The following is a 26,149-nucleotide window of genomic DNA, read 5'->3' on the forward strand; positions in this document are numbered from 1 at the left end:
CCCCTTTGACCCCCTAATCGCCGCCCATGCAATGGTTAATCCTTTCGAATTCATAATGTAAATATGTTGAGAAGTAAAATTGTTTGAAATATGTTTTCAAAATTCATGGTTTATTTTCGAGGTTTTATATTACTATCGGCATCAACCACTAATTAAATGACTGTTTGTGTTATAGAAAAGCGGAAGAAAATCTGCTTTATCAATTTAAAGCAGAATTTTGAAAAAAAAAAGCCCAAACATTCCCAAGAAAAAAAGCGAAGCAGAAAAAACCGAGTTTTTTTTTTTTCAAAAAGCCGGGTTTTTTCCCAGCCCTTGCTTCTCTATCCCATCCACACGGTATTTGTCCACCTCAAATTTCAGTTGACGCGAAGTGGAATCGAGCCACGGACCCCATGCTCCAAAAGTGAACGGTCTACTACTACTTTTTAATTCGTCCCAACGGGGATAATCAACTCAATTGCCATTTTTTTTAAATTCAATCCTTTGGTCATATATGTACGGCAGGGACATAAACACAGAAATATCAAGGATGTTCAAAATCACAAAGGTTCTTCCACCGGGAATGTGACCTGAGACCCTTGCCTGAACAACAATCTTTTAAAATTAAATACTACAGATATAAAAACCGATTAAGTAGATAATAAAAATAGTCATTAAGAGAAAATCGAATTGGAAAATGCAAACATTAATCGAATGTCCTGTTATGGGGAAATAGTTAATTATGGTAATTCTTATTGTTAATAACACAATCTTTAATGACTATAAAAGACCTCATTTGGAACAGCATATTATTTGTAGAAGCTTGATAATCTTTACAACCATTTGAGCAATTACTCACTTAACGTACTTTGTACAACAATGCCAATTTATAAGAATTAGAAACATGAATTGCGAAGTATCCTTCTTGGAAAATAATGTATCATATAAAAAGAAATAATCATGAATTACAGAGCATACAATGATAGCGCTGATATTTAGTTCCTATACACATTCAAATCGTATAAAATCACTGTCGAGGAGTGGCTTTTTATGATTTTATTTTACAGTATTGCAAGGAGAAACAGACTCTGGCAAAATATCTTCGGGGTCATCTTTCAGTAAAATATTAATGCACATTTAAAGTGTTGATATTACAAACTGATAGAGCGCAATAGCCAGAAATTGCTCAGAAAAAGCGTATTAACATTTCCGACTTGCCGCATGTATGGTATGGCGCGTAGAGTTGTCAAGTAACGGCGTGGAGGAATAAGGAGCATCTGCGACTTCCTGGCAAGGTGTTCCTGGTTCAATTCCGCACGAGTTAGCTTTTGTGATTTAACCAAAAACTTAACCATTTGCAACTAGAAGTAAATTTTTGTGACCACATATTTATAATGCATAAACAATAGAAATGTTCAAATCAGTTGTAAAACAGTTTCATGTTAACCAGCAACAAAATGAAAACTATTCCGTAAATATATTGGCATCACGAGTTATATTATGGTTACAACAGTCATTGTGTAAAAAAATGTTCTTGACGCAATACTCTATACATGTGGACAGTGTACGAATTAAAAGGGGGAAGTGAGGGAAATCCCATTTGGTAATACTGGATGTAAGCTATAACAAGGAGCGTCATTGCAGACTTCCCTTCGGAAAGGGGGCGGGGCAATAGCACCACCGATTTAAGATTTTCACGTTTTTATTAGTATACAGTATTAGTAAACAATCGATTAAAGTATCTGTATTTCTCATGCTCTTGGGGGTTGGGCAATTGCCCCTACTGCCCCCATAAATAATGCCCCCGGCCATAATTGTAATAGTTTCCCACGCTATTGCTGTCTAATGCACAATCCACCCCTTTGCAAAGGTTCGGTTAATTCGTACACTTTGCACTATGTAAAAACGAAGCGTTAAAAACACTTTTTCACAATGACAGTCGTAACCAATATATAACTCTTGATATCAACATTTTATGGAATCATTTACATTTTGTTGCTAGTTAACATGGAACATTGAATGGTTTTACAAGTAATTTAAATGTTTCTATTACTTTATGCATTATAAACATATGGTGATATAAAAAAAAAAATCCTCAACCTGTCATAGATAAAAAGTTAACCGAAATATACAAAATGATGTACAAAGAATCAATGCATTACATAATATACGAAATTCCATGCAACACTGTGGTGTGCAATGTGGTATAATTGAATCTTCATATAACAGTGCTTGATGGTATTTTTTTAATAGATGTGGCAAGCGTGGAACGGATTAACTATTTGGTCTAGGAATTAATTCGTGCGGTTGGTACGCACACATTGAAGCTGTAGTACAAACACAAAATACATAAATACCTTAAGAAAAATATTGTCCATCGCTAGCCACCACTTTCGCCCATCTGTCAGGCAATGTACGGATTCCGTGGCGAAAGAAGTCCTCATCCTTGGAAGCGATCCAGTCAGAGACCCATGTTTCGATATCTTCTGAAGAAGTAAACCGCTGTCCAATCAAATCGTTGTTCATGCAATCGAACAAGTAGTAGTCCGAAGGAACAACGTCTGGTGAATACGGCGGGTGGGGTAAAACTTCCCATCCGACATTTTCTAAATAGGTTTTGACCGGTTTTGCGACATGTGGGCGAGCGTTATCATGTTGAACAATAAGTTTATCATGTCTGTTCTCCCATTCTGGTCGTGTTCTGGCCAGAGCTTGCTTCAAACGCATTAATTGTCGTCGATAACGTTCTCCATTCAAAGTTTCACCCGGTTGCAGCAGCTCATAGTACACCACACCTTTCATATCCAACCATAGGCACAGCATAACCTTTGCACAGTGAATATCTCGTTTTGGTTGTGATGGACTGGTTCACCTGGTTTCACCCAGGCCTTTTTTCGTTTAGGGTTCTCGTAATGGATCCACCTCTAATCACCCGTAATAATTCGATGCAGAAACCCCTTTCTGCTCTGTCGTTGAAGCAGCAATTCGCAAATGGTTTTTCGTCTTTCAACGTCTCTGTCTTTCAATTCATGTGAAACCCAATGTGACATCTTTTGAATCATTCCCATGGCTTTCAAGCGTTTGGAGACTGTTGTTTGATCAACACCTAATGCTGCTGCAAGTTGTTCCTGCGTTTGACACGAATCCTGCTCGAGCAATGCTGTCAATTCTTCGTCTTGAAATTTTTTTGGCTGTCCAGCTCGCTCTTGGTCTGCCAAGCCGAAATCACCACATCTAAACCGTGCAAACCACTTCTGACACGTTCGCTCAGCTAGAGCATGGTCACCATACACTTCCATCAAAATACGATGACTTTCAGTCGCACTTTTCTGCATGTTAAAGTAATGCAGCAGGACACCCCGCAAAAACACTTTATCAGGCACAAATTGCGCCATGTTCACTTAACTACAAACTGGTGTTGTTGACGCTTTAATCCATTGCCCTATACTACGAACGATACGCGATGACAGGGGTTTGCAACACATGTGTGAATACACGGAACTGTGGGACGCTCCGTTCGTTGCGCCATCTCTTGTCCACCCGCACGAATTAATTCCTAGACCAAATATTTAAGATAAAAAACTTCTTCTATAATAGGAGCAGAGGGGAATGATTTAAAAATGCAAGCTGCGTTTCCCCGCTGAATTGCTAAACTGATAATATTTTATTTGTACTTACAAATGGTTGGCCACTTTATTGGTTAAATAAAATAAAACGAAAATAAAATCTTACCCGAGCGGGAATCAAACCCGGGACCATTTTCACGTGAGTCATAAATACTCCTCACTCTGCCATACCATAATTTGGTAACTTCATGCGTCGTGTCATATATGCAGCGTGTCCAAAAATTTGAGACGCCGTTTCTCCCTATTTCTGGCTATATCACTCTCTTAGTTTGTAATTTTACACTTTAAATGTGCATTACTAGGTCGCGAAAGATAACCCCGAAGATGATTTGCCGAGGTTTGCTTTCTGCTTCTTAGCTCAACTCAGTATAAGACTTTCGAATGTATAACGTTCAGTAAAGCATGTTGCCGTTTTGGATAATGAAGAGCAAAAGTTTCTCTCGAAAAACTTAGGTGGCTTACTTAGGAAATACTAGTAGTACGAGACAAAAACAACCACTATGAGTTATTATTATTATTATTATTATTATTATTATTATTATTATTATTATTATTATTATCAATAATAATAATAATTGAAGCGAGCTTAACGAGTTTCAACCGTCCAACTCTACCAACGTTTGGATGCCTGTTCTTTCGTCTGCTCTATGGCAACTTCTCATAAAATACGTTTAATTTAGTAAAACTAGTAAGTGCCTTCTTTTAGTTTTGCGAAGTAACTGTTGCATGGAATTTCAATCTGCAAAATGTAAGAGATAAAATTAGCCAAATGGTGCAAGTTTCCACTAATGTATACAAAACAATTTTGGAATATCAACTACGTGAATCTTGTCACATAAAGAAGCCGAAACCCCTACACTGAAGAGCCCTCCAAGATTTGATCATTGTCTCCTCGGACTGAAATTGTCATTTTAAGCCAATACTTTAATATGAAGCGAATAATTTCTTTAAAATAGACGAAAAATTCGAAAGTTATAAGCACATTTATATTTTTGCGATTTCTCATAACCTGGCCGTAACCCCTACACTGCAGAGCCCCCGGTGATTTGGTCATTGTCTACTGGACTGAAATTGTCATTTGGAACCAACACTTTAATATGAAGCCAAAAATTTCTTTAAAATAGACGAAAACTTTGAAAGCATTAAGCATTTTATTATTTTTGCCTTTTTTCCATACGGCGGTCATAGCTTCTACACTAAAGAGCCCCACGAAATTTGGTCATTGACCAGTCGGACTGAAATTCTCCTTTGAAACCAAAACCTTAATGGGAAGCCAAGAATTAAGCTTTTACATCAATTTGAACTGAGTGGATTCCGATTCACCCCACTATTATGTTTAGTTTAGTAAAGTGGTAATTTGTGACAGCTCTACATCATCAAAAGAATCTTTCACTTCACCGCCCCAAGCGAGTCCGTGCTGGATCCGCCACTGAATCAAAGACACTTTTCCTATTCTTTTTGTCACACTTAGTTGTGTAGGGGCTCCCTCGATCAAGTATAGAAGCTGTAATATTACAGTCAAGGGGCGCTATATATTAGGTATTTCTTTAATTACCTACTCCTAATCGCTCAGGGTCATTTTCGGTAGATAAAAAATGCTACGTGACATTCCAATCATGAAGGGGGAGAGTATGCTGTAAATATATTTCTTATTCATTTTGTCTGCCCTGCTTATCATAAATTAATATTGTCTGCCCTGCTATCTGTTGGGAGGGTATTAAAATGGTAGGTATAAAATAAAACGTCGTCCCCTCCTACATGGTTGATCAAATTATTACCAAAGAAAGCATTTTAAACTAAAATGTCTAAGGTTACTACATTATGTAATGATGACATTTTCAGGATAATAATAATAATAATAATAATAATAATAATAATAATAATAATAATAATAATAATTTCTGCTATTATTATTATTATTATTATTATTATTATTATTATTATTATTATTATTATTATTATTATTATTATTATTATTATTCAGATTAGTCGACAATGAGTTCGATAAATATTTACTGGAACAAGACTTAAATGCAGTAAATACGTAGTGTAGAAATAATTTTCTAAAAATTAATGGTAAGAAAACAAAATTTATGACATACACCAATAAAACTCAATATTATGTCAGTAAATATGAGGTCAACGGTGTACAAATTGAGAAAGTAAGCATTATTAAAGACCTAGGTATTACATTTGACAGTCAGTTATAGTTTTCTAATCATATAAATTGTATTGTATCCTCGTCGCCAAAAGTGCCTTTACATCGCCGTGACGGGTATGTGACTGCGCAGTACTCTAAGGAAGGGATGGTTGCATAAGAATTTGTGATTAATTTTGAAGAGTTTTTATTTTGACTAGGGAAATAACGTAGGTATAGAGAGTAAAGGCACAGATTTCAAGCATCAGTGCACTGTCATCTCTGTTTTTCAATTTATTGCCTTATATGTTAAGTTAAAAATCACAGCATTTGTCACTTATGGCGTAGATCATCTTACTTTTTAAAACTGCCACTTTAGCTTATTTGTCCAAACACTAATCTCCAGACATGATGTAGAGAGAAGAGAGAGAAAGAGGTACAACATCTGTAAGATTTATGTAATTCACTAAGGAACTATAGAGACTGACTGAGCTAATTACTGCTACTAGCGCTTCTCACTCTTCAGGAGTTTACTACGATCTGTTTCCTAAGTCCTAAATCTGTGCATGAATTATATCATTCGCCTCACTGTAATTATTGGGGAATGGAAACTGATTACGCTGAACGTGAATATGTTTTGCTGTCATAAAGCAAGGACCGTAATAAATGTAAATAAGGTTCTCATTATTATATAAAACACATAAGTATTTATTCCGTGTATAAAACAACATAATACAGTAACTAAGCAACATCATAATCACTAACGCCCGCAGAATTTTTTCCAACGCAGGGGGGAAAACCCATATAGAAAAATCTTTGAGTTTTACATCCCACGTTTTTGCCGGTTAGGCTAAGGGAGACGGTGATGATGAGTAATGAATGAAATGGTGGAATGAAGAAATTGGGAGGAAACGGGAGAACCCCGAGAAAACCTACGCAAACCGTGTTTGTCTAACACAAAGTTCAATTGGCGTGGGCTGGGGTCGAACCCGGGACCCCAAGCAGCAGAGGTGAACGCTGTACCACTGAGCCACCGCCTCCCCTGAGTCAAACGGCCACGCGTCAAAAGGACCCGAGTCAAAATGTCTCCGCAACAAAAGGATGCGAGTCAAAAGCCCCGAATCGAAACGCAACTCACCAAAAGGGCCCGGGTCAAATGGAGCCGAATCGAAAAGTCCCTCATAAATATAGCCCGGGTCAAAAGGGTCCCATGACAAAATGAACCAAGTCAAAAGGCCATGCGTCAAACGGGCCCGGGGGAAAGGAGTCCGTTACAAAAGGACCCGAGTAAAACGGCCCTGTGTCAAAATTTCCCGGTGAAAAGGGCCCGAGTCGATAGCTGACGTATCAAAACGTCCCTCATTAAAAGACCCCGGGTCAAACGGGTCCCACAACAAAATGACCCAAGTCAAAAGGCCATGCGTCAAACGGGCCCAAGAGAAAAATAGCCCGCTGCAAAAGGGCCCGAGTAAAACGGCCCTGGATTAAAAGGGCCAGAATCAAAAGGATCCGAATCAAAACGTCCCTCAAAAATAGAGCCCGGTCAAACAGGTCCCACGACAAAATGACCCAAGTCAAACGGGCCCAGGATGAAAAGGGTCCGGCTACAAAAGTTTCCAAGTCAAACGGGCCCGAGTCAAAAGGCCCCTCATAAAAGAGCCCCAGTCAAAAGTGTTCCACGAGAAACGGGCCCTGGTCAAAAGGGGCCGAATCAAAATGCCCCTCATAAAAAAGCCTGGGTTGAAGGGCCCTCAATAAAATGACCCAAGTCAAAAAACCATGCGTCAAACGGGCCCAGGAGAAGAGGGGACCGCTGCAAAAGAGCCTGCGTCAATCCGCCCCGGATTAAAAGGGCCCGAATCGAAAGGAGCCGAATCAAAACGCACCTTACAAATCGAGCCAGGTCAAACGGGTCCCTCGACAAAATGACCCCAGTCAAAAGGACCTGCGTCAAACGGGGCTTTGTCAAAAATGGGCCCGCTATAAAAGGGCCCAAGTCAAACGGCCCCGCGTCAAGAGGGTCCGGGTCAAATGGTCTCCGCAACAAAAGGGCCCGAGTTAAAAGGTCCGAATTAAAACGCCCCTCATTAAAAGGGCTCCGGTCAAATGATCTCCGCAACAAAAGGGCCCGAGAATAGTTTGTTAACGCAAAAATTTGTGATTTAGGTAGCGATAATAAACATAACAATTATAAGGACTGTCTGCATTTTTGCATTACGTTACTATACTCAGAATTTTTGCGAAGACTGTTAAGGAATGACAACCAACATCAGTAACAGAGGCGACTTTTGATGGAAGTTACAATTTTAAAAATTAACGCTTTACGAATGTAATTCACGAGAACTGCGCAAATGTATGGTGGAATTTCATTTACGGTGGAAAACATTAATGGTCTCAAAACAAAAACACAACCACTTTTTGTTCATTGCTATGCAAATTTAATGATTATTATTATTATTATTATTATTATTATTATTATTATTATTATTATTATTACTTTCTCTATTATCATCATTAATAATAATAATAATATACAAGGTCAGTGGTAGCCCATGCTTTCAAACCAGTATATGCCACTGCTCGAAAGTATTAACTCTATATTAACATCGGTCGTCTTTCGATCATTTTATGTTACTCCGTCCCATTCCCCAAGGTGTGCAAGGGTGCCTTCTTAATCCTTGCCCCAAGGCAAGAAAAGCAAACAATATTTTCGCAAACACAGCCAGGCTTAGAGAGGGAGTGACACACAACGCACACAGCTCGCTGTATAGCTGCAAGAGACCTATGGGTAATTAGTTGCCCTCTTGTTACAAGACGTTTAGTCAGCACCTATCAAGGTCAGTTCCAGCAGCAACAACTAGTTCCTTCTGTTTATTTTTCACAAATATTTTTCACCTTCATGAGTAAAGATCACGTATTGGGTAGATTAAATGACATGTGTCAAGTATATATTCTCAAAAAGATATGAGTACTCAAAAGGCAAAAACATGTAGCTATTTTTGTTTTCCCCTTTTCTATTAGCCAGTGGAAGTGTGTATGGTTGTTTGACATTCCTCTTGTAGTTTGCTTACTATTCCTTCTTCTTTTTAGTTGAGCTTTTAGCTATGAATACCACCGCGACAAGACGTGGTTCTTATGATAGTGGCGTATTTTCGCCCCGAGAAATTACAGAAATAATAAATAATGTAGACTACGGTGCTTTTGAAACGGACGATAAACGTAGTTTGTAGGAACATTCTAGCATCAAGTTGTGACACACATGCCTTTTTTCATATAGGCTCGCTGCTGAACGGGACGTTAAATCAGTGGCGGAGTAGACACACACATTATATATACAGAGTGGCGCATTTTAATCTTTCCACGGAAATATCTCCAAATCGTTTTAGTATATATATTGTAAAATCTGTCAACTTGGCCACCTGTCTATCTTGGAACTTGGCCACATTGAAACAATGTTTACCCTATGATGATAATGATAAATTTACCTGCATATCTTGGCCACGCAAAGTACCATTTTGTAGTTTTTCTTAACTATTTCGTATTCCCATACGCGAAGCAGATGTTACGTATTTGTAAGTGGAGACAAAGAAGCATAGATTCCCACGATTTGTTCTTGGAAGTCAAAGGCTAGAACACTACCCTGATAAAGGGTTGGGGAAGGAAGATATGAATAAGAAAAAGCACGTACAGGAATTCCGGAAATGACTGCATGTATTTGTTTACCCTATCTGTTTTGGTAAAATCATTAGCTATAGCCTATCAGCTCAGTTTATCAGTGGGGAGCTTTAGTAATTTTGGAAAATTCTCAAGGCTAAAGCTAACCATCTCAATTCTCAACTATTGGCACATGACTTCTTGTCAAAATGTAGTGGAGGTTTTGAAATATGAATTCCCTTAACATTTCTCAAAACATCTTTTGCTCCGAGGAAAACACTTGTAGCTCATTAACAAAAAGTAGTTAAATGATTAATCTATATACATTATTTTAAAGTAGCTGCCGTGCCATTGCTTATTAACAACCAAGTAATACTAGAAATCCTATTCTAAAAATACACGAATCACCCTTATTTTTTGTAAGTTGGCCACTTTTCATTGGAACCAATGTTGGCCAGCATAGACAGGTTTCGCTGTACATATATATATATATATATAGTATTTGTAAGGCATATGTTTACTCTCTTCCTTTAAGTATAAAATTTTATAATTAGATAAATTTGCTGAATAGTTTTTTTTTCGAAGAATAGATTTCTGAATGGTACCTCATTTGCAAGAAATGGGTCATTACTTCCCCATACCCTCCTTAGGGATAGTCATTTCTAAATACCTTAGAAATGAACTGTAAAGTGAACAAAAAAAACGATAGAAGTAAAAAACCCAACACCTTACAACACCTAACTTAATACCTAATACCAAATACCTTAACTAATACCTTAGAGTTTTGTGAATGAGCTTTATACCCTGTTCTTCATTACGGCGAAAACCTTAATAAATCTTTTTTTCTTTTTTTGAATTCAGGTTCCTACAAAGCTTCTATTCCAAGTTCTTTATTGTAAGTGTCCGTAATTCAGAAAGTTTGTCATGCAGTTTGTTAAGTAAGTTACACTCTTTTCAAGGCATTCATTGAATGTCTAAAAAATACTGGAGTTGATGGAAAGCTCAATACCATATTTAGCAGCTTTGTAGTTTCCTGATATATGCTTTAAAGTTTATTACTGAGAATATATTTCAAGTATTCAGGAAGAGAAATGTGTTTGTTCTATCGGAACATATGTTGATAAGTTTATTCTTAAGCTGATCTGAGCAAAAAGTATTATTAAAGGTGGATATCAAGTCATTCAGTTTGCCGTATAAATTTTTGTATTTTTCAAATCTTTCATCTGCACAATTATTGAGCGAAGAATCTAATATAAATAGAGTTTCTTTGTGTGTCTATCTAAATATCTTTGTGCCTGTGTGCGCCAGCGGACCAGATGAGTGGACCGAGTTACCAAAATTTGGTCACGGATACCTTGATCCAGGCCCCAGACCAAGACAAAAAGATTTCTCGTTTTGAAAATTCGAACCGGGGGGGGGGGCATTTACCGGGACATGTAAAAGTACTGGCCACTCTCGCGAAAAATATAAAATTGATAGAATTTCCAATACATCTAAACTTTTCTTCAGGGAGTCTTTTTTTTTATTCTGATGTTGGAGACATGTAGGGACAATATATATATATATATATATATATATATATATATATATGCTAATGTTCTTCAAGGATACAACAATTTAATATTTTATAGAGCGAGCTCGAAAGATGGTTTAAAATAGAAACAAATAACAAGAAATAGCGGTCTGTTTCTGTCACTTACAAATCCAGCTTAAAATCCAGATATGTGCCCCTGTAAACGTAGTCAGAACAGCAACTGTCTTTTCGCAAGTACTACAGTGAAACCTCTACCAACGAACACTTCCCGTAACTGACATATTTTTTAATCCCCAAACACTGTAATGGGAAAAAACATATTGATAAACCACTCTAAAGCGGACACTCTCTAGTACCGACACGGACAGTCTTTCCTGTCTTTTATAGGTATTATTTACCTCCGTATTACGGACACATTCTCTAGAAACAAGTTGGAAAGTGCAGTAAAAATACATTTTTAGTAATTCATACATGTGTCATCAAGGAATCATTGTGACATTTTGCCTCTCAACTGGCATCTCAGCAACCCAGACGAAGTCTCTGTTTAACAACACTCTCATGTCCTTTGCTTACATCCACTCCCACCCAAACTGTTTTAGACAAAAACGTGTTTGACAGTTACCCACAATTTGGGATGATACGTTATGGTAGTATTCCGCTAGAATCTGTAAGCAAGCAGAAGACAAGTTTGGTATTTTTGGCCCGCGGGTACACATATTGTCTGAAAAAAGACACTACTGGACTGCAATTATCTCACAAATTAAAACAACATACCGAAAATGTAGTAAGTAGTAGCAAGTGTAAAGAGCAGAGAACTATATCATCTTATTTCCATGTTGTGCCTCGAACATAGAGTATTGGGTGGCGGAGGATAATTCAGGCATTTTTGTAATATTCGTAAATACATGATTCATGCAAAAATATTTGTTTTCTAATTGTGTATTACCTTGTTTACTAATTTACGTCATAAAATATTGAAACCTCTCTAAGGCGGACACCTCTCTATAGCGGATAATTATTGATTCCCCATGGCTGTCCGCTTTAGAGAGCTTTCACTTTACTACATAGCACGAGTCTTTGGACTTCGCACGTGGTTATTTGTTTCTCCTACGCTTCTATAGGAATAATGTTCAAGGTTTCGCGAGATCCATCGCTTTCTGTCTTTCATACGCAAGCATTAAAAAAAAACTCAGAATAAATTATATGAAATTTTAAGTTCAGAATCTAAATTGCAAAATTTTAAGTTAGTAATTTAGGCTTAATGGCTTAATACATATAACATTTTAAAGGGTAGAGGCTGTCTCCCCTGTCTCCCCTCAGGCCTTGCCACTGCGTTAAACTCAAAATCAAAACTTAACACATACCTCTTTTTATTTAAAAATATTGTGTGGTATACAATATGCGGAATTCAAGATGGCTACAATGATGTATACTAAATCATTTAACGCAGGTTCTACACCAATGCCAAATTTTAACATTTGCTTTTCCTCTGTCTATGCATCTCTTTGTTACTGCTCTATGATGATACATTTTTTCTATTAGATACATATGTCAAAAATAGCACACTCTGTCTCAAGCAAATGATGTGTAATAAATGAGTTCACATTCTCATTTGTGGGAATATGCAAGCCTAAGTTGAAGTGTAAAATCATAACCTTTTACATATAAAACAATATTGTGTGATATGCAATATGGCGGAATTCAAGATGCCTTCCATGGTGACCACACTCCAAATCAATGCAGGTTTTGCAATAATACCATTTGTAACATTTATTTTTCCTCCGTCCGCGCATGTCGTTATTATTGTTCTGTCCCAATACTTTTCACTAACCCTGTATGCAGATTCACATATGTATTCTCACAGTAAAAATAAACTAGTCTTTTCCACAGAATATTTTTCATACTATGCTTTGATCCAGGAGTAGAAATGAAATTTTACAAGTACGGGGGAAATCAGCAATAGATAAAGTTTGTTTGGGCTATGTCACGAGAATACAAACTCAGAAAGACAGGAGTCAGGGGCAGACTGGCCAGAGCCGTTAGCCCGCAATCGCGGCCTAGGCCCTCTCAAAAAAATGAAATAATAAAGAAAGAAAGAGAAAGAGAGAAAAGCTAAAACAGAAAAAAAATAAATAATTCGGTAGATCACTGTTATTATGCTGCCAACACACACTCCTCTTCTATCCTTTCATCAATCAGTAAGTTATCTTTTTCAATAAGGTCCTTTTGTTACTGGATTTGTAGCTAGGTCCATCTTTCACTATGGTCTTTTATTATCAGAAACTGTGATTTAGTTTGTACCTGGAGCCTTGGACCCTTCTTTCAATATATTGGACAGTTGGGACCTTCTTACATTACATTAAGCAGTTGTGGCCCTGAGTCCTTTATTCATTATATTGGGCAGTTGGGGACCTTCTTTTATGTGCTCCTAGGCACTTTCTTCATCATGTTGAGCTGTTGGGACGCGGAACTTTTTTCATTATGTTGGGCAGATGGGGCCCTTTCATCGTTGAAGACTGGGGTCTGGTTTGTAGCTGGGTCCATATTTAACCATAGGCTGATTGGTCCTTTATTGGACATCTTGTAGGTCTATATTTGATAACTCAAAAATGAAAAAACGGCGTATTTTTTAAAAAAAAAATATTTTCTATCAAAAACGTTTACAAAATTGCAGGAGAAAACAGTGGAAGACGGCAAGAAAGCGGGCATTTTCAGCATAATGGTTGATTCTATTTAAGATGTTTCAGTGCTGAATCAGCTTCCTATAGTAATTCTCTGCGTTATAAGCGGTCATGTATTTGGGCGGCTGTTAGCAGTTGTTGTAAAGAGTGACACTATAAGACAAGTTATTTAAAATGAAAACAAAAGAGTACTTTGTGAAAACAATGTTTTGATCTCTGTATTGTGAGTTGCTCTTTTGATGGAGCTGCTAACCTGAGTGGATGCTACAAAAGAGTTAAAGCATTACTGGAGAAGGATAATCCTGAAATCATTTACACCCAATGCATGGCTCATGCTCTTAATTTGGCTATGACAAATTTGACTGAGTAGATCCCTGAAGCTGCAAACTTATTTGGTGTGGTTGAAACCAGTACCGTGTTCTGTCTGAATACTACAAAAGAAAGAATGTTTGGAAGAAAATGATTGATGCAAGCCACGAGGAACATGACCAACTACGAAAAGTTCAACAAGTTGGTGCAACACGATTGTGGAGCAAAAACAAGGCACTAAATGCAGTAGTCGACACTAACGAGTTTCGCTACGAAACATGAGGCCAAGGTGAACACTGTAATGATGTGCTCTGTGTTTCAGGACTTGTTTACAGAAACGAAGCATGTTTCAAAATTCCTACTGTCTCACGGATTGGACTATCGTTCAACCTGGAGACTTGTAGACAACTTGCTGCAGTAGCTTCAGAAGAAAATAGAGGCAAAAGATGTCTGTTTAAGCTTTACGAAAATACAAAAATATTTTGTGTGAAAAAACAACAGCTTGTGAAATCTGGTGTAGAGATGGCAATAGAAAAAGACTTTCCGCCCAGAATAATCTTAAAGAAGAAGAAAATATCAGGAGAGCTGGCGGCAGTTGAACTGGGAAAGAACTTAAATATAAGTGAAAATGATTTATTCAGAATAGAAAACTTCAACGAAAATTCTGAATACAGCTGTTACATGTGTCAGTGATAGATTTCAGCAGCCAAATGAACTCCAAATGCTGGATCCCAAGCACTTTTTGGAAATCGGGTAGAATGGTGTGTCTGCAGGAGCATTCAGAGTTCTTGCGAAAAAACTAAATATAAAATAGGAGGAAATATACAAAGATCTCCAGCAATTCTTTTCGTATATTCTGTCACAAAACGTTCTTTTTTTGATGATCCTGAAGAGAATGATGCCCCTGAATCCATAGAAGATGATGATGATTATGCATCTGAGCACGCTATGGGAGATTGAACATTTTGGACGGGATTCACGGCAAGAGTGATAATGATGCTGCAAACAACTTGTGTATAAAATTTTTGTCATGTGCAGGGAAAATTTTGTACCAATTTCTGTCAGTCTAGTTGTTTTAATAATTGATACATTGCATAAAAACATGCGTTATCTCTACCATGCATACAAGTTACATGTGAAAGGTGCTTCTCAAAGTTAAAGTTAGAGAGTAAACAAATCTCAGAGCTAATTTGTGTGAAGACATTTTGGACACATTTTTACTAATGAAAATGGTAAGAGAGATGTCAAATTTAGTGTCTGTGAACGAAGTTATTCAGGAACTCTGCCATTCATTATCTGAACTGAAAAGAATCTTAACGTTTTAAAATTTTTAGTTGTTCAGCAGGGTTTTTCATTTTCAATAAAACGTCGTGTTCATTCCAGAGTCAAAACTTAGTATTAGTTGTTTGTTACAATTTTCAGTAAGCTGTTCTGTTCTTTCCATAGCAAAAAGCTATTGGCTACTATTTGTTTAGTGTTTCAGATACTATACACAGTGTCTCAAAAGTCCCATGGCATGCGGTAACTCTCTTATTATCAGAGTTACAACAAAATGTAAGAGGGGAAACCGTCTCCAAATATAATGTTTTCAATCTAAAGTGCAAGAATTTTACAAATCGGACAAACCGTTTGAGCTGTACGCTCTATATGCGCATAATGTTACATGAAAATGCAACGTTACCATTTACCTTGATCCAGAACATAAATGAATGAAGTTACTGTCTATAAAAAACTTTATTTGAAGACGGTATCTCCTCTTACATTTTGTTGTAACTCTGATAATAACAAAGTTATCCTAAGTAAAGAGGACTTTTTAGACAACCCGTTTTCTCTGTATATTTCTCTTTCGACAGTGCTTTGACTGAATTCAATATTCATTTATGCATTGATCTATTTTGAAATTTCACCGAAACTTGTCTGCAGCGCGGCTGTATAAGATAGACCAGGTTTGTTTCGGGGAGGCATGAGCCCCCGAGCTCATAGCTGGTTGCGCCACTGATTGTACGATATTTTAAAATTGATATTATAGTCTGAGAGCCCTCCATGGTAACCGCGGCCTAGGCCCTAATACACCCAGTCCGCCTATGACGGAAGTGCAAGGAAACTTTCATGGAGAACGACTTAAGCGAAAGCGATTGTTGCAAACCAATCAATAAGAAAACAATCAAATTTCCTTTTTGTTACTAATAACCACAGATATATTTCCTTCTTTTGAACAAACATTTCAATTTACTAAGAGGACACAAAACCCTTGTGCATGCTTGATTTCCAATCTTGCTTTGAACTAAAGCTTTTTACCCGTGAAACATTATTTACCTTCCCGTTTGACGCGGGACCTTCCTGACTTTTGTCACTTTGACGCGAGGAACTTTTGACTCAGGCCCGGCTCACGCCTGGCCGTTTTAACCCGTGCCCTTTTGTAGCGGTGCCCCTTTGACCAGGGCCAGTTTGACGCAGGGCCCTTTTGACTCGGACCCTTTTGTCGTGGGACTATTTTGATCGAGGCCCTTTTGATGAGGGGCGTTTTGATTTTCCCTCTTTTGACTCGGGTCCTTTTGTTGCGTAGACTTTTGGCCCAGGCCCTTCTGACACCGGGCCATTTTACTTGGGCTTTTTGTAGTGGAGCTTCATTTCACCTCGGCCCGTTTTACGTTAGCCCTTGCGATTCGAGATCTTTTGTTTGGAACTCTTTTGACCCGGGCTCTTTTGATGAGGGGCGTTTTGATTCGGGCCTTTTGACTAAGGCCCTTTTGTTGCGATGATATTTAATCGGCCCATTTGACGCAAGTCCGTTTGACTCTTACCCTTTTGTAGCGGGGCCCCTTTTTGACACGGGCCTGTTTGATGCAGGGCCTTTTGACTCAGGTTCTTTTGTCGTGGAACCATTTTAACTCGACCCCCTTTTATGAAGGGCGTTCTGATTCGGCCCCATTTAACTCAGGCCCTTTCGTTGCCGAGATCTTTTGACCCAGGACCTTTTGACGCGGGACCGTTTTGACTCGGGTCCTTTTGTAGCGGAACCCCTTTTGACCCGTACTCCTTTGAGGCAGGTCCCTTTTGACTCGGGCTCTTTTTGTGTAAGACCCTTTTGACCCGGCTGTTTCGATGAGGGTCGTTTTGATTCGTGCCCTTTAGACTCTTGCCCTTCTGTTGCTGAGATGCTTCACCCGAGCCCTCTTGACTCCTGCCCTTTTGTTGCTGAGACCTTTGACCCGAGCCCTTTTGTCGCGGGTTCCTTTGACTCGTGGCCTTTTTAGCGTGGCCACTTTTGACCTGTGCCCTTTTGTTGCGGAGACCTTTTGACCCGGACCCTTTTGACGTGGGGCAGTTTCGACTCGGGTCTTTTGTAGCGGGGCAATTTTGACCAGGACCCGTTTGTCGCAAGGCCCATTTGTCGCGGGCCCTTTTGACCCAGGTACTTTTGATGAAAGGTGATATGATTTGGACCCTATTTTGCGGAGACCTTTTGAACCTGGCCTCTTTGATGCGGGGCCGTTTGACTGAGCCCTTTTGTAGCGATGCCCATTTTGGACCCAGGCATGTTTGACACAGGACATTTTGACTCGGGTCCTTTTGTTGTGGGAACCTTTTGGCAAGAGACCTTTTCAAAAGGGACGTTTTGATTCGGGTCCGTTTGACTGGGCACTTTTGTAGCGACGCCACTTTTTGACCAGAGCTCGTTTGACACAGAACCTTTTGACTCGGGTCCTTTTGTTGTAGGATCCTTTTGGCCAGAGCCCTTTTTGTAAGGGGTGTTTCGATTCCGGCCCATTTGACTCAGGTCTTTTTGTTGCGGAGACCTTTTCACCCGGACACTTTTGACGCGGGGCCATTTTGACTCTGGCCATTTTGTAGCGTGGCCCCCTTTACCCGGGCTTGTTTGAGGCAGTTCCGTTTTTACTATGACTCTTTTGTCTTGGGACCCTTTTGACCCAGCCCTTTAGATATAGGTCGTTTTGATTCTACCCCTTTTGACTCGGGCCCATTTGTTGCTGAGACCTTTCAACTCGGTCCCTTTTGATGCATGGCTCACTCGGACCCTTTTGTAGCGGGGCCCTTATTTGACACGGGCCTTTTTAACGCAAAGCTTTTTGACTCGGGTTCTTTTTGTGTGATACTTTTGGCCAGGGCCCTTTTTATGAGGGACGTTTTGATTCGGGTCCTTTTGACTCAGGCCATTTTGTTGCGGAGGCCTCTTCACACGGGCACTTTTGACGCGGGGCCTTTTTGGTCTGGCCCTTTTGTAGCGGGTCCCTTTTTTCGCGGGCCGTTTTGACTCGGGCCTTTTTATGTTTGCCCTTTTGTCTGTCCTTCTGACATGGAACCCTATATATAAGGCAGCAGCTGAAATATCTGGGACAAGGGGCCTGGTGGAGTATGGGTAAATCAATAATCGATCGATCCAGGACGCAGTAAAATTAATTACACCACTGTTCATATGTCTTTCTTTCTATTCTCTCAACATCATGTCTGGACATGAATGTTCTGACTAATGGGCTACAGCGGCGAAAGACGATATACGCTACCAATATTAATGTTATGGATTTTAACTTAACATATATAGGGCAATAAAATGAAAAACACTATATTGGTATTTTGCCCTACCACCGTTGGGAAAAGTCCTGCGGGCGTAAGTGATTATGATGTTTCTTAGTTACTGTATTATATTGTTCTATATATGGAATAAATACTTCTGTGTTTTGTATAATAATACGTACCTTATCTACATTTATTACGGTCCTTGCTTTACGACAGCGAAACATATTCACGTTCAGCGTAATCAGTTTTCATTCTCAAATAATTACAGTGAGAAGAATGCAATTATTCACGCACACATTTAGGACTTAGAAAAGTGCCCTACGAACATGTCGTAGTAAAGTCCTGAAGAGTGAAAAGCTCTAGTAGCAGTTGTTAGGAGTTATTAACTTAACATATAAGACAGTAAATTGAAAAACTGAGAATACGAATATTTTCAGAGAGGACAGTGCGGTGATGCTTCTAATTTATGTCTTTACTCCCTATACCTACGTTATTTCCCTAGTCAAGATAAAAACTCTTCAAAATTAATCACAATTTCTTATGCAACCATCCCTTCCTTAGAGTACTGCGCGGTCACATACCCGTCACGGCGATGTAAAGGCACTTTTGGCGACGAGGATACAAGGTGCCAAAAGGATAATAGGTTTTTTTTTTAAACAGTGGCCTGTATTTCAAAGAGATAAAACGTATGTATTTTTATATAAATTACTTGTAAGACCAAAATTAGAATTTGGTTCGGTAATTTGGAACAGCACTTCTAAAACTTTGACAAACAAGATTGAATCTGTGCTAAAATGTTTTATTCGACTGCTATGTTTTAAAATGAAAATGAGCTATTACTCACATAGTTATGAATATTGGACTGAATATTGGGGTTTAGAAAGCATTATGAATAGACGAAGAAATTTCGACAGAGTATGCATGCAAAAAATACTAGACAACATTTATATCAGTGAATATTGTTTACAAAACATAGGTTTTAAAGTGCCAAATCATAGCATAAGAAATACCATGATTTTAGTTCCTCTGAATTGGAAATGTGAAATTTTAAAAAGATTGAGATATTCTTTAAGCTCATTTTACACTTATTGTATCAAACAATGTGAAAGTTTTATGTGATCTGACTGATAGTTTAGATAGATAGATCAATGCCGTTTAGAAACATTAAGCCAAATGTAATTTTATGACTGCATTTTGTTTTAGATGGATGGAAAACTTGATAAGTTTTACTGCGTTGACAAGGAATTATTTCTGCTTAGCTGACTTTCATCTACATTGTGTTTTATATTAGTACCCTTCTTTTTATTGTTTTCTTTCTTATTATTTATTTTAGTAGTATTATTATTCCATCACATACTCTGATACCAAGTGCTGTATTTTTGCCGAAAGCTGTTCGCGGCACTAAAATAAAGATAATAATAATAATAATAATAATAATAATAATAATAATAATAATAATAATAATAATAATAATAATAATAATAATAATAATAGTAATAATAATAATAATAATAATAATAATAGTAATAATAATAATAATAATAATAATAATAATAATTATTATTATTATTATTATTATTATTATTATTATTATTATTATTATTATTATTATTATTATTATTATTATTATTATTATTATTATTATATGAATGTCTTTGGAGCACCGAAATTGTGTGACACGAATATTTGGTCATAGGGGAGGAAAAAACAGGATTTTTCCTTGTCTGACTCTCTAACGTAAAGATTATGTGCTGAAGGTAAGAAGCATCATCATTCCACAATAGGCTGCTTTTACGTAGACTATCGCCTACTTTAGTTCTCCTTCTTCGGGCTACTTACCTAGTGTGGTAAATTCAAAACAATTTCAATTTAAGACAAATACATTGTAAAACATTTACGTAAGTAAACACCTAGGAAAAACTAAATCTTTAATAGGGAAATCTGTTATCAAAATGTCCAAAGTAGTAGATAGAAGACTATATAGTGATAAACAGTGTGAAACTTTATAAAATTCTACTAACTAGAATTAAAATTTACTGGAAAACACTCGTTATGCACCTGTGAGCATGTAGTGCTCAATGAGCACAGAGAAACAATTACGAGACTGTTTGCAAACAAAAATTAGGGACACTAATGCAAGTGGGCCAACGACATTTTTTGATATCGTCATGAACTTTACACATATCTTAGCATTTGATTCTTTACGACATAAAAAAGTAAATAAAATATCCATAGAAATAAAAATCACAATTGCACTTCTATGGGGCTCGAACCAACTACCTCCGGCATACAGACTCGTTGCTTAAACTAACTTTAAAAAAAAAACAAAAACTTCCTGACACATTTTCTACTTCAACCACTTTTCAGGACTACTAGGCAAGACAGGGACACGAACACAGAAACATCGAGGACAGTTAAAATTCCACCCTTGCTACTACAGAGATACTCGAACCCCCAATGGGTTTCACCTCAAGATCATCAGCGTTACGCCTCAGACCGCTCGGCTACACCCACCGGCAACTGAACTATTTGTTTCCTTACGTGAACTGAATCTGTTCTACGATAAAGACGATCGAGCTACCAATTGGTCCTTTTCCATAGGTAATTTCCACTATTTGCTCTATCTATACGATGACACTTGGCATAGGTTCATATATTTGTTCGTTAATACTTACATACATTCATATATTTGGATTTTTGCAGATAATGTACGTAGTAAGACATATTAGAAATGTTTCGTTTCTAGATTGAATCCACATTTCTCTCAATGACGTTGAAATTGCTGCTTTGTGTTGAACTGCAGAATTACCTCGCGTTCTTGAAAATTTCCCAGTTTAGCAGAGTTGGTAATTCTCGTGATTTCGGTCGATTTAATGTTTTTTTTTTCTAATTTATTTATTTTAGCTAGTATCTAACACAAATATTAAAAACGAGTTATTAACATTTCCTGCTGGGGAAACCTTCTGAAGTTTCGAACATATAAAGAAAACCGAGATATTTCCAAAAAAAAAAATTCAAAATAAATAGACGCGCCATTTATTTTGCTCATAGTGGTACATTCTGATGAATTAAAAAGGAAAGAAAGAAATTAAGGAAGGAAGGAAGGAAGAAACAAACAAACAAACAAAAGAAACAAACAAACAAACAAACAAAACTGAATACAAGAGAGAATACTATTAACCTCATAGTTCCAAATACAGCTCCTAAGCTACAGTATGACATACGTACCCTATCTTAGGCACTTTTTTTTATTTTTCAAAATTCTTAATGGCGCATTGAGCATAGCCGAAACTCTAATACAAATATATAATCTTAAAATATATATACTGCTTTGGTCAGTTGGAGTTTTATTAGTAATCTTCAATTTTCCAAGGCAGCAATGAATAATTTGCCAAGACAGCAAGTTTTAGGTATCTAAATACACACATATATGTATACAGAATTTTACAATAAGAATAGTAGGGATGTTCACGAGTCGAATCAAAGATAATTTTTTCGAGTCAAGTTACGAGCCGATGCACTGCTTATGAGATCGAGTTTCGAGTCGAGTCGAGTTTGACATATGGCTCGCTCGTTCAGCTCGTTTGAGCTCGTTTTGAAATCACGGTCTGACTAGACTGGAAACCAAAAGCCATGAGAAATGTAAGCAGTAATGTGGAATACTTTTATTGTTGCTCACGAGAGGGGGACACTTCTCGCATCTCATCTCGTCTCGATAAAGAGACGGCAATAGTTTTTTTTTTAATAATAAGGAGCCTCAAATATCGTGAGCGCTAATGTAAATGTACAGTATGTTGTAGTTCTTATATAAGGCTAAGACCTGCTCGGTCGAATTTTTTAGCTCAAGCAGAAGACCAACCCGAGCGGTGATGTGAATCGGCTCTGCTCGGCTTAATTGAGAGAACAGTTAGAGTCGGTTCGGGTGTGACTGAACATCGGCTCGGTTCAACTATGACTTGAGTGAGCTCGGTTGGGGTGAGCCACGGACTCGGCTCAGGTAAAAAAAAATACTCCGACATATTTATGAGAAGTCAAGTAGCCATCTTTTATCCATTTTTCTTTCTTTGAATAGTCGTCATCTTAAGTCGTACGAGTTCGAAGGTTTATAGTCCTTTCTAGGCTATGAAAATAATATATTAAATAATATTTAAAAAAATGCTTCTTTATAAAACAAAACAACACCAAAGGTGTTTTTCATATAATGCGGCCCATATACGTACCCACATGACTGAAGAAACCTCCCAACTTGCATGAAAAATGATAAAACCACAGGCAAGTTGATTCATATTGAAAGTTTTCAAAATCTGAAAACTTACATGATGTTTTTGCCGTTCTTCGTGCATGTTTACTGTGTATGTGGTCGTTCATGCAAGATGGTGGTTTTATATTTTGGTTCGCTAATCACGACAGCAGAATAAATCACGTGACTCTCTCCTCCGTAATGCCAAGGTCGTTTAAGTTTTATGATCTGCGTTACATGAGAAGGAATTATATGCATGAATTTATTCAGATGTACAAAGAACTACAATGTTTGTGGAAGGTTAAATAAAAAAGGACTACTGTGTGGGGAAGAATGTAAAGAATTCCGCATATGAAAAACTAGAAAAGCTGAGAGAGTTTCAACTTGAGGCCACACTTGATGGTGCTAAAAGCAGGATAAACACGTTGCGCCCCAACTACAGAAGTGAGCACAACACACTAAGAAAAAGCCAATTAAGTGTTTCTGAAGGTGATGAAATGTACATGCCGAAGTTATGGTACTACCGGGGCCAGCAGGTTTATCTAAGGGGCGTTGTTTTTGAGGGGGCAGTTACAATGTACAAAGGCGCCCCAAAATAGTGTTACAGCTAGAAAGTTTGAGGCCTTTGAAAAATGAAAAATTTTGGTTTTTCGTCCGAAAAACTACAAGTACTGTTTTTTAAAGCTTTTTTTCTTCATAAATATTATGTACCAGGTAGTTTTTATTATGCCTAACCAAGAACTACTAACCCGCACGAAACGTTATACCTTTGTGTAAAACTATTTCAATTTAAGCCCTTGTACACAGAAACTATCTATATATGACTGATTTTCCAGCTCAAGTGGTAGTGTGTTGTCTTCGCGTTCGGGAGGTTGTGGGTTTGATTGCCGCTGCCCACTATCCTGACTGGGGTTTATCAGGGTTTTTATCAGTCCCACCGGACAAATGCCGGGATGGTACCTATTCAACAGGCCCTGGCCGATATCTTCCCAAGTTATTTCCATTGTTATTGTTATTGTTAGATATCCAACATAAAATGACCTCTGAGCTGTATCTGGTGATTATTACATTCGAAAATGAAAAAAAAATCACTCAATTTCTTTAAGATTTCCCGACAAAAATATTTATTTATTATTTGCGACTAAAAACACTATAATTATTTTATTAACAGCTATATCTCACTTCCTGTTTTACATCAAGTGGCAAAAAATAAAAATAAAAAAAAAATAAAAACTGAAATCGAAACTGAAAAACTTAATAAAAGAGTTGTTTTTCACCATATTTTCCACCTGGTAAAAGATGTTCTTAATACACTCTACTGCATATAAAAAATATAATGTACTTACAAATCAGTTTAGTGCGATTGTTTTGTAGCAGTATTTATAGTACATTGTTGAAATGTTTGTCTTCAAACTGTAAAATATAAACCATAATAAATTTTGTAATCTGCTGTTACAAATATATATATATATATATTCGAAGTCTATTTCTTTGTTATGCAGTTTATATTAGCACAAATCTAAAGAAGAATTACACACACACAATATTATAAATGGTGAGGAATAATATAGTTCAATTATCTAAACATTTTCAATCCAATTCGGACAGGAGCAATAGACCAATTCTTTGTGACATACGTGGTATCAAGCTGTAGATTTGGTTATTCCTTACACAGAAGAGGTACTGTACTATTTTTCGATAGTTAAATAATTTACCGTAAATTATTAATTTTTGTAAACTTTGTTAGTTATAAATAACAGAAGCGAGGTAATCTTACGATGATGTTTTAAAAGCTGGTGATTTGCTGAATCATTTTTGGGGAGACTAGCCCTTATGTGCCCTCCTGGTTACCCCCCTGTGGTACTACAATGAATTTCATTTTTATGAGATCAGGAAGAAACGCATGTAAGCATAAGCAACCTATGAGAAAGAAAGATAATTATTATTGCAACTGCGTTTTCACACTTATTCCTGTGTACTGACATGTAGAATTAACAGACCTCGATGGTTACTACTTGCTGATAGCAATCATTTTGTCTTGCCATTCGACTCTTCCTGGTCTTCTACATTTCTCAAATTACTTCTAGTAAGTTGGACAGCATGTTGGTACGTGTGTAGGCAAAAAGTTCTTCCAACATGTATGATGAAACAAATCTTTCATGCATGTCGCTCATGTAAGTATATACTTGTATGGGCCGCTTAAGGTTCCCAAGTTTTGGCCGAAATAGTGGTTGGTTTTAATGCACCGGATCTCTCTTGACTTATAAAACTATATTTTAGTGCTTGTTTTTCTCAAGGTTTTGTGTTTTCGAATGGCATTCAACAAAGGGATATGCAAGAAGCACACACTTGCATGATCAACATGCCTGAAAATTTTGTTTCATCATGCACATTGGAAGAATATTTGCCCACACACGTACCTACATGTTGTCCACCTTACAAGAAGTAGTTTCAGAAATATGGAGGACGGTTACCAGGAAGAGTTGAATCGCCACACAATATGATTGCTACCTACAAGTAGTAACCATCGAGAGCTGTTAATTCTACATATCAGTACACAGCAATAATTGTGAAAACAAACCAGTTGCAATAATGCTTACAGGTATTTCTTCCTGATCCCATAAAAATGAAAGTTCATCATAGTACCACTGGGGTGTACCCACGAGAGCCCATCCGGCCAGTCCCACCAAAAATGATTCAGCGAATCAGCAGCTTTTAAAACATCATAGTAAGATTACCAAGCTTCAGTCATTTATAACTAACAAAGTGTACAATAATTAATAATTTACGATAAATTATTTACCTATCGAAAAATATTACGGTACTTCTTCTGTGTAACGAATAACCAAATGTACGGCTTGCTACCACGTATGCTAGAAAGGATTGATCTAGTGCTCCTGTGCGGATCACATCCAAATCGGATTGAAAAAGTTTAGATAATGGAACTATATAATTCTACACCATTTATAATATTGTGTGTGTGTGTGTAATTCTTCTTTAGATTTGTGTCAATATAAACCGAATAACAAACAAGTGGACTTCGAAAAATATATAGGGGTCTATTTATTTTTTGTGACAGCAGATTACACAATTTACTGCGATTTATATTTGACAGTTCGAAGACAAACGTTTCAACAAGGTAATATAAATACTGCTACAAAACAATGGCACTAAACTGATTTGTAAATACATTATATATTTATATGCTGTAAAGTGTCTGAAAAATTACACTTTTTATCAGATGAAAAACATAATGAAAAACAATATTTTAATTCAGTTTTTCAGTTTGCATTTCATGTGCTTTTTTGCCACTTGCTGTAAAACAGGAAGTGAGATACAGCTGTTAATAAAATAACTATCATGTTTTTTAGGCACGAATAATAAAAAAATGTTTTTTTCAGGAAATCTTAAAGAAAATAAGTGAAATTACAAGGAGAGCCAGTCTTAACT

Source organism: Thermobia domestica, chromosome 6, assembly GCF_964235325.1.
Source record: "Thermobia domestica chromosome 6, izTheDome1.hap1.1, whole genome shotgun sequence".
Classification (NCBI taxonomy): domain Eukaryota; kingdom Metazoa; phylum Arthropoda; class Insecta; order Zygentoma; family Lepismatidae; genus Thermobia; species Thermobia domestica.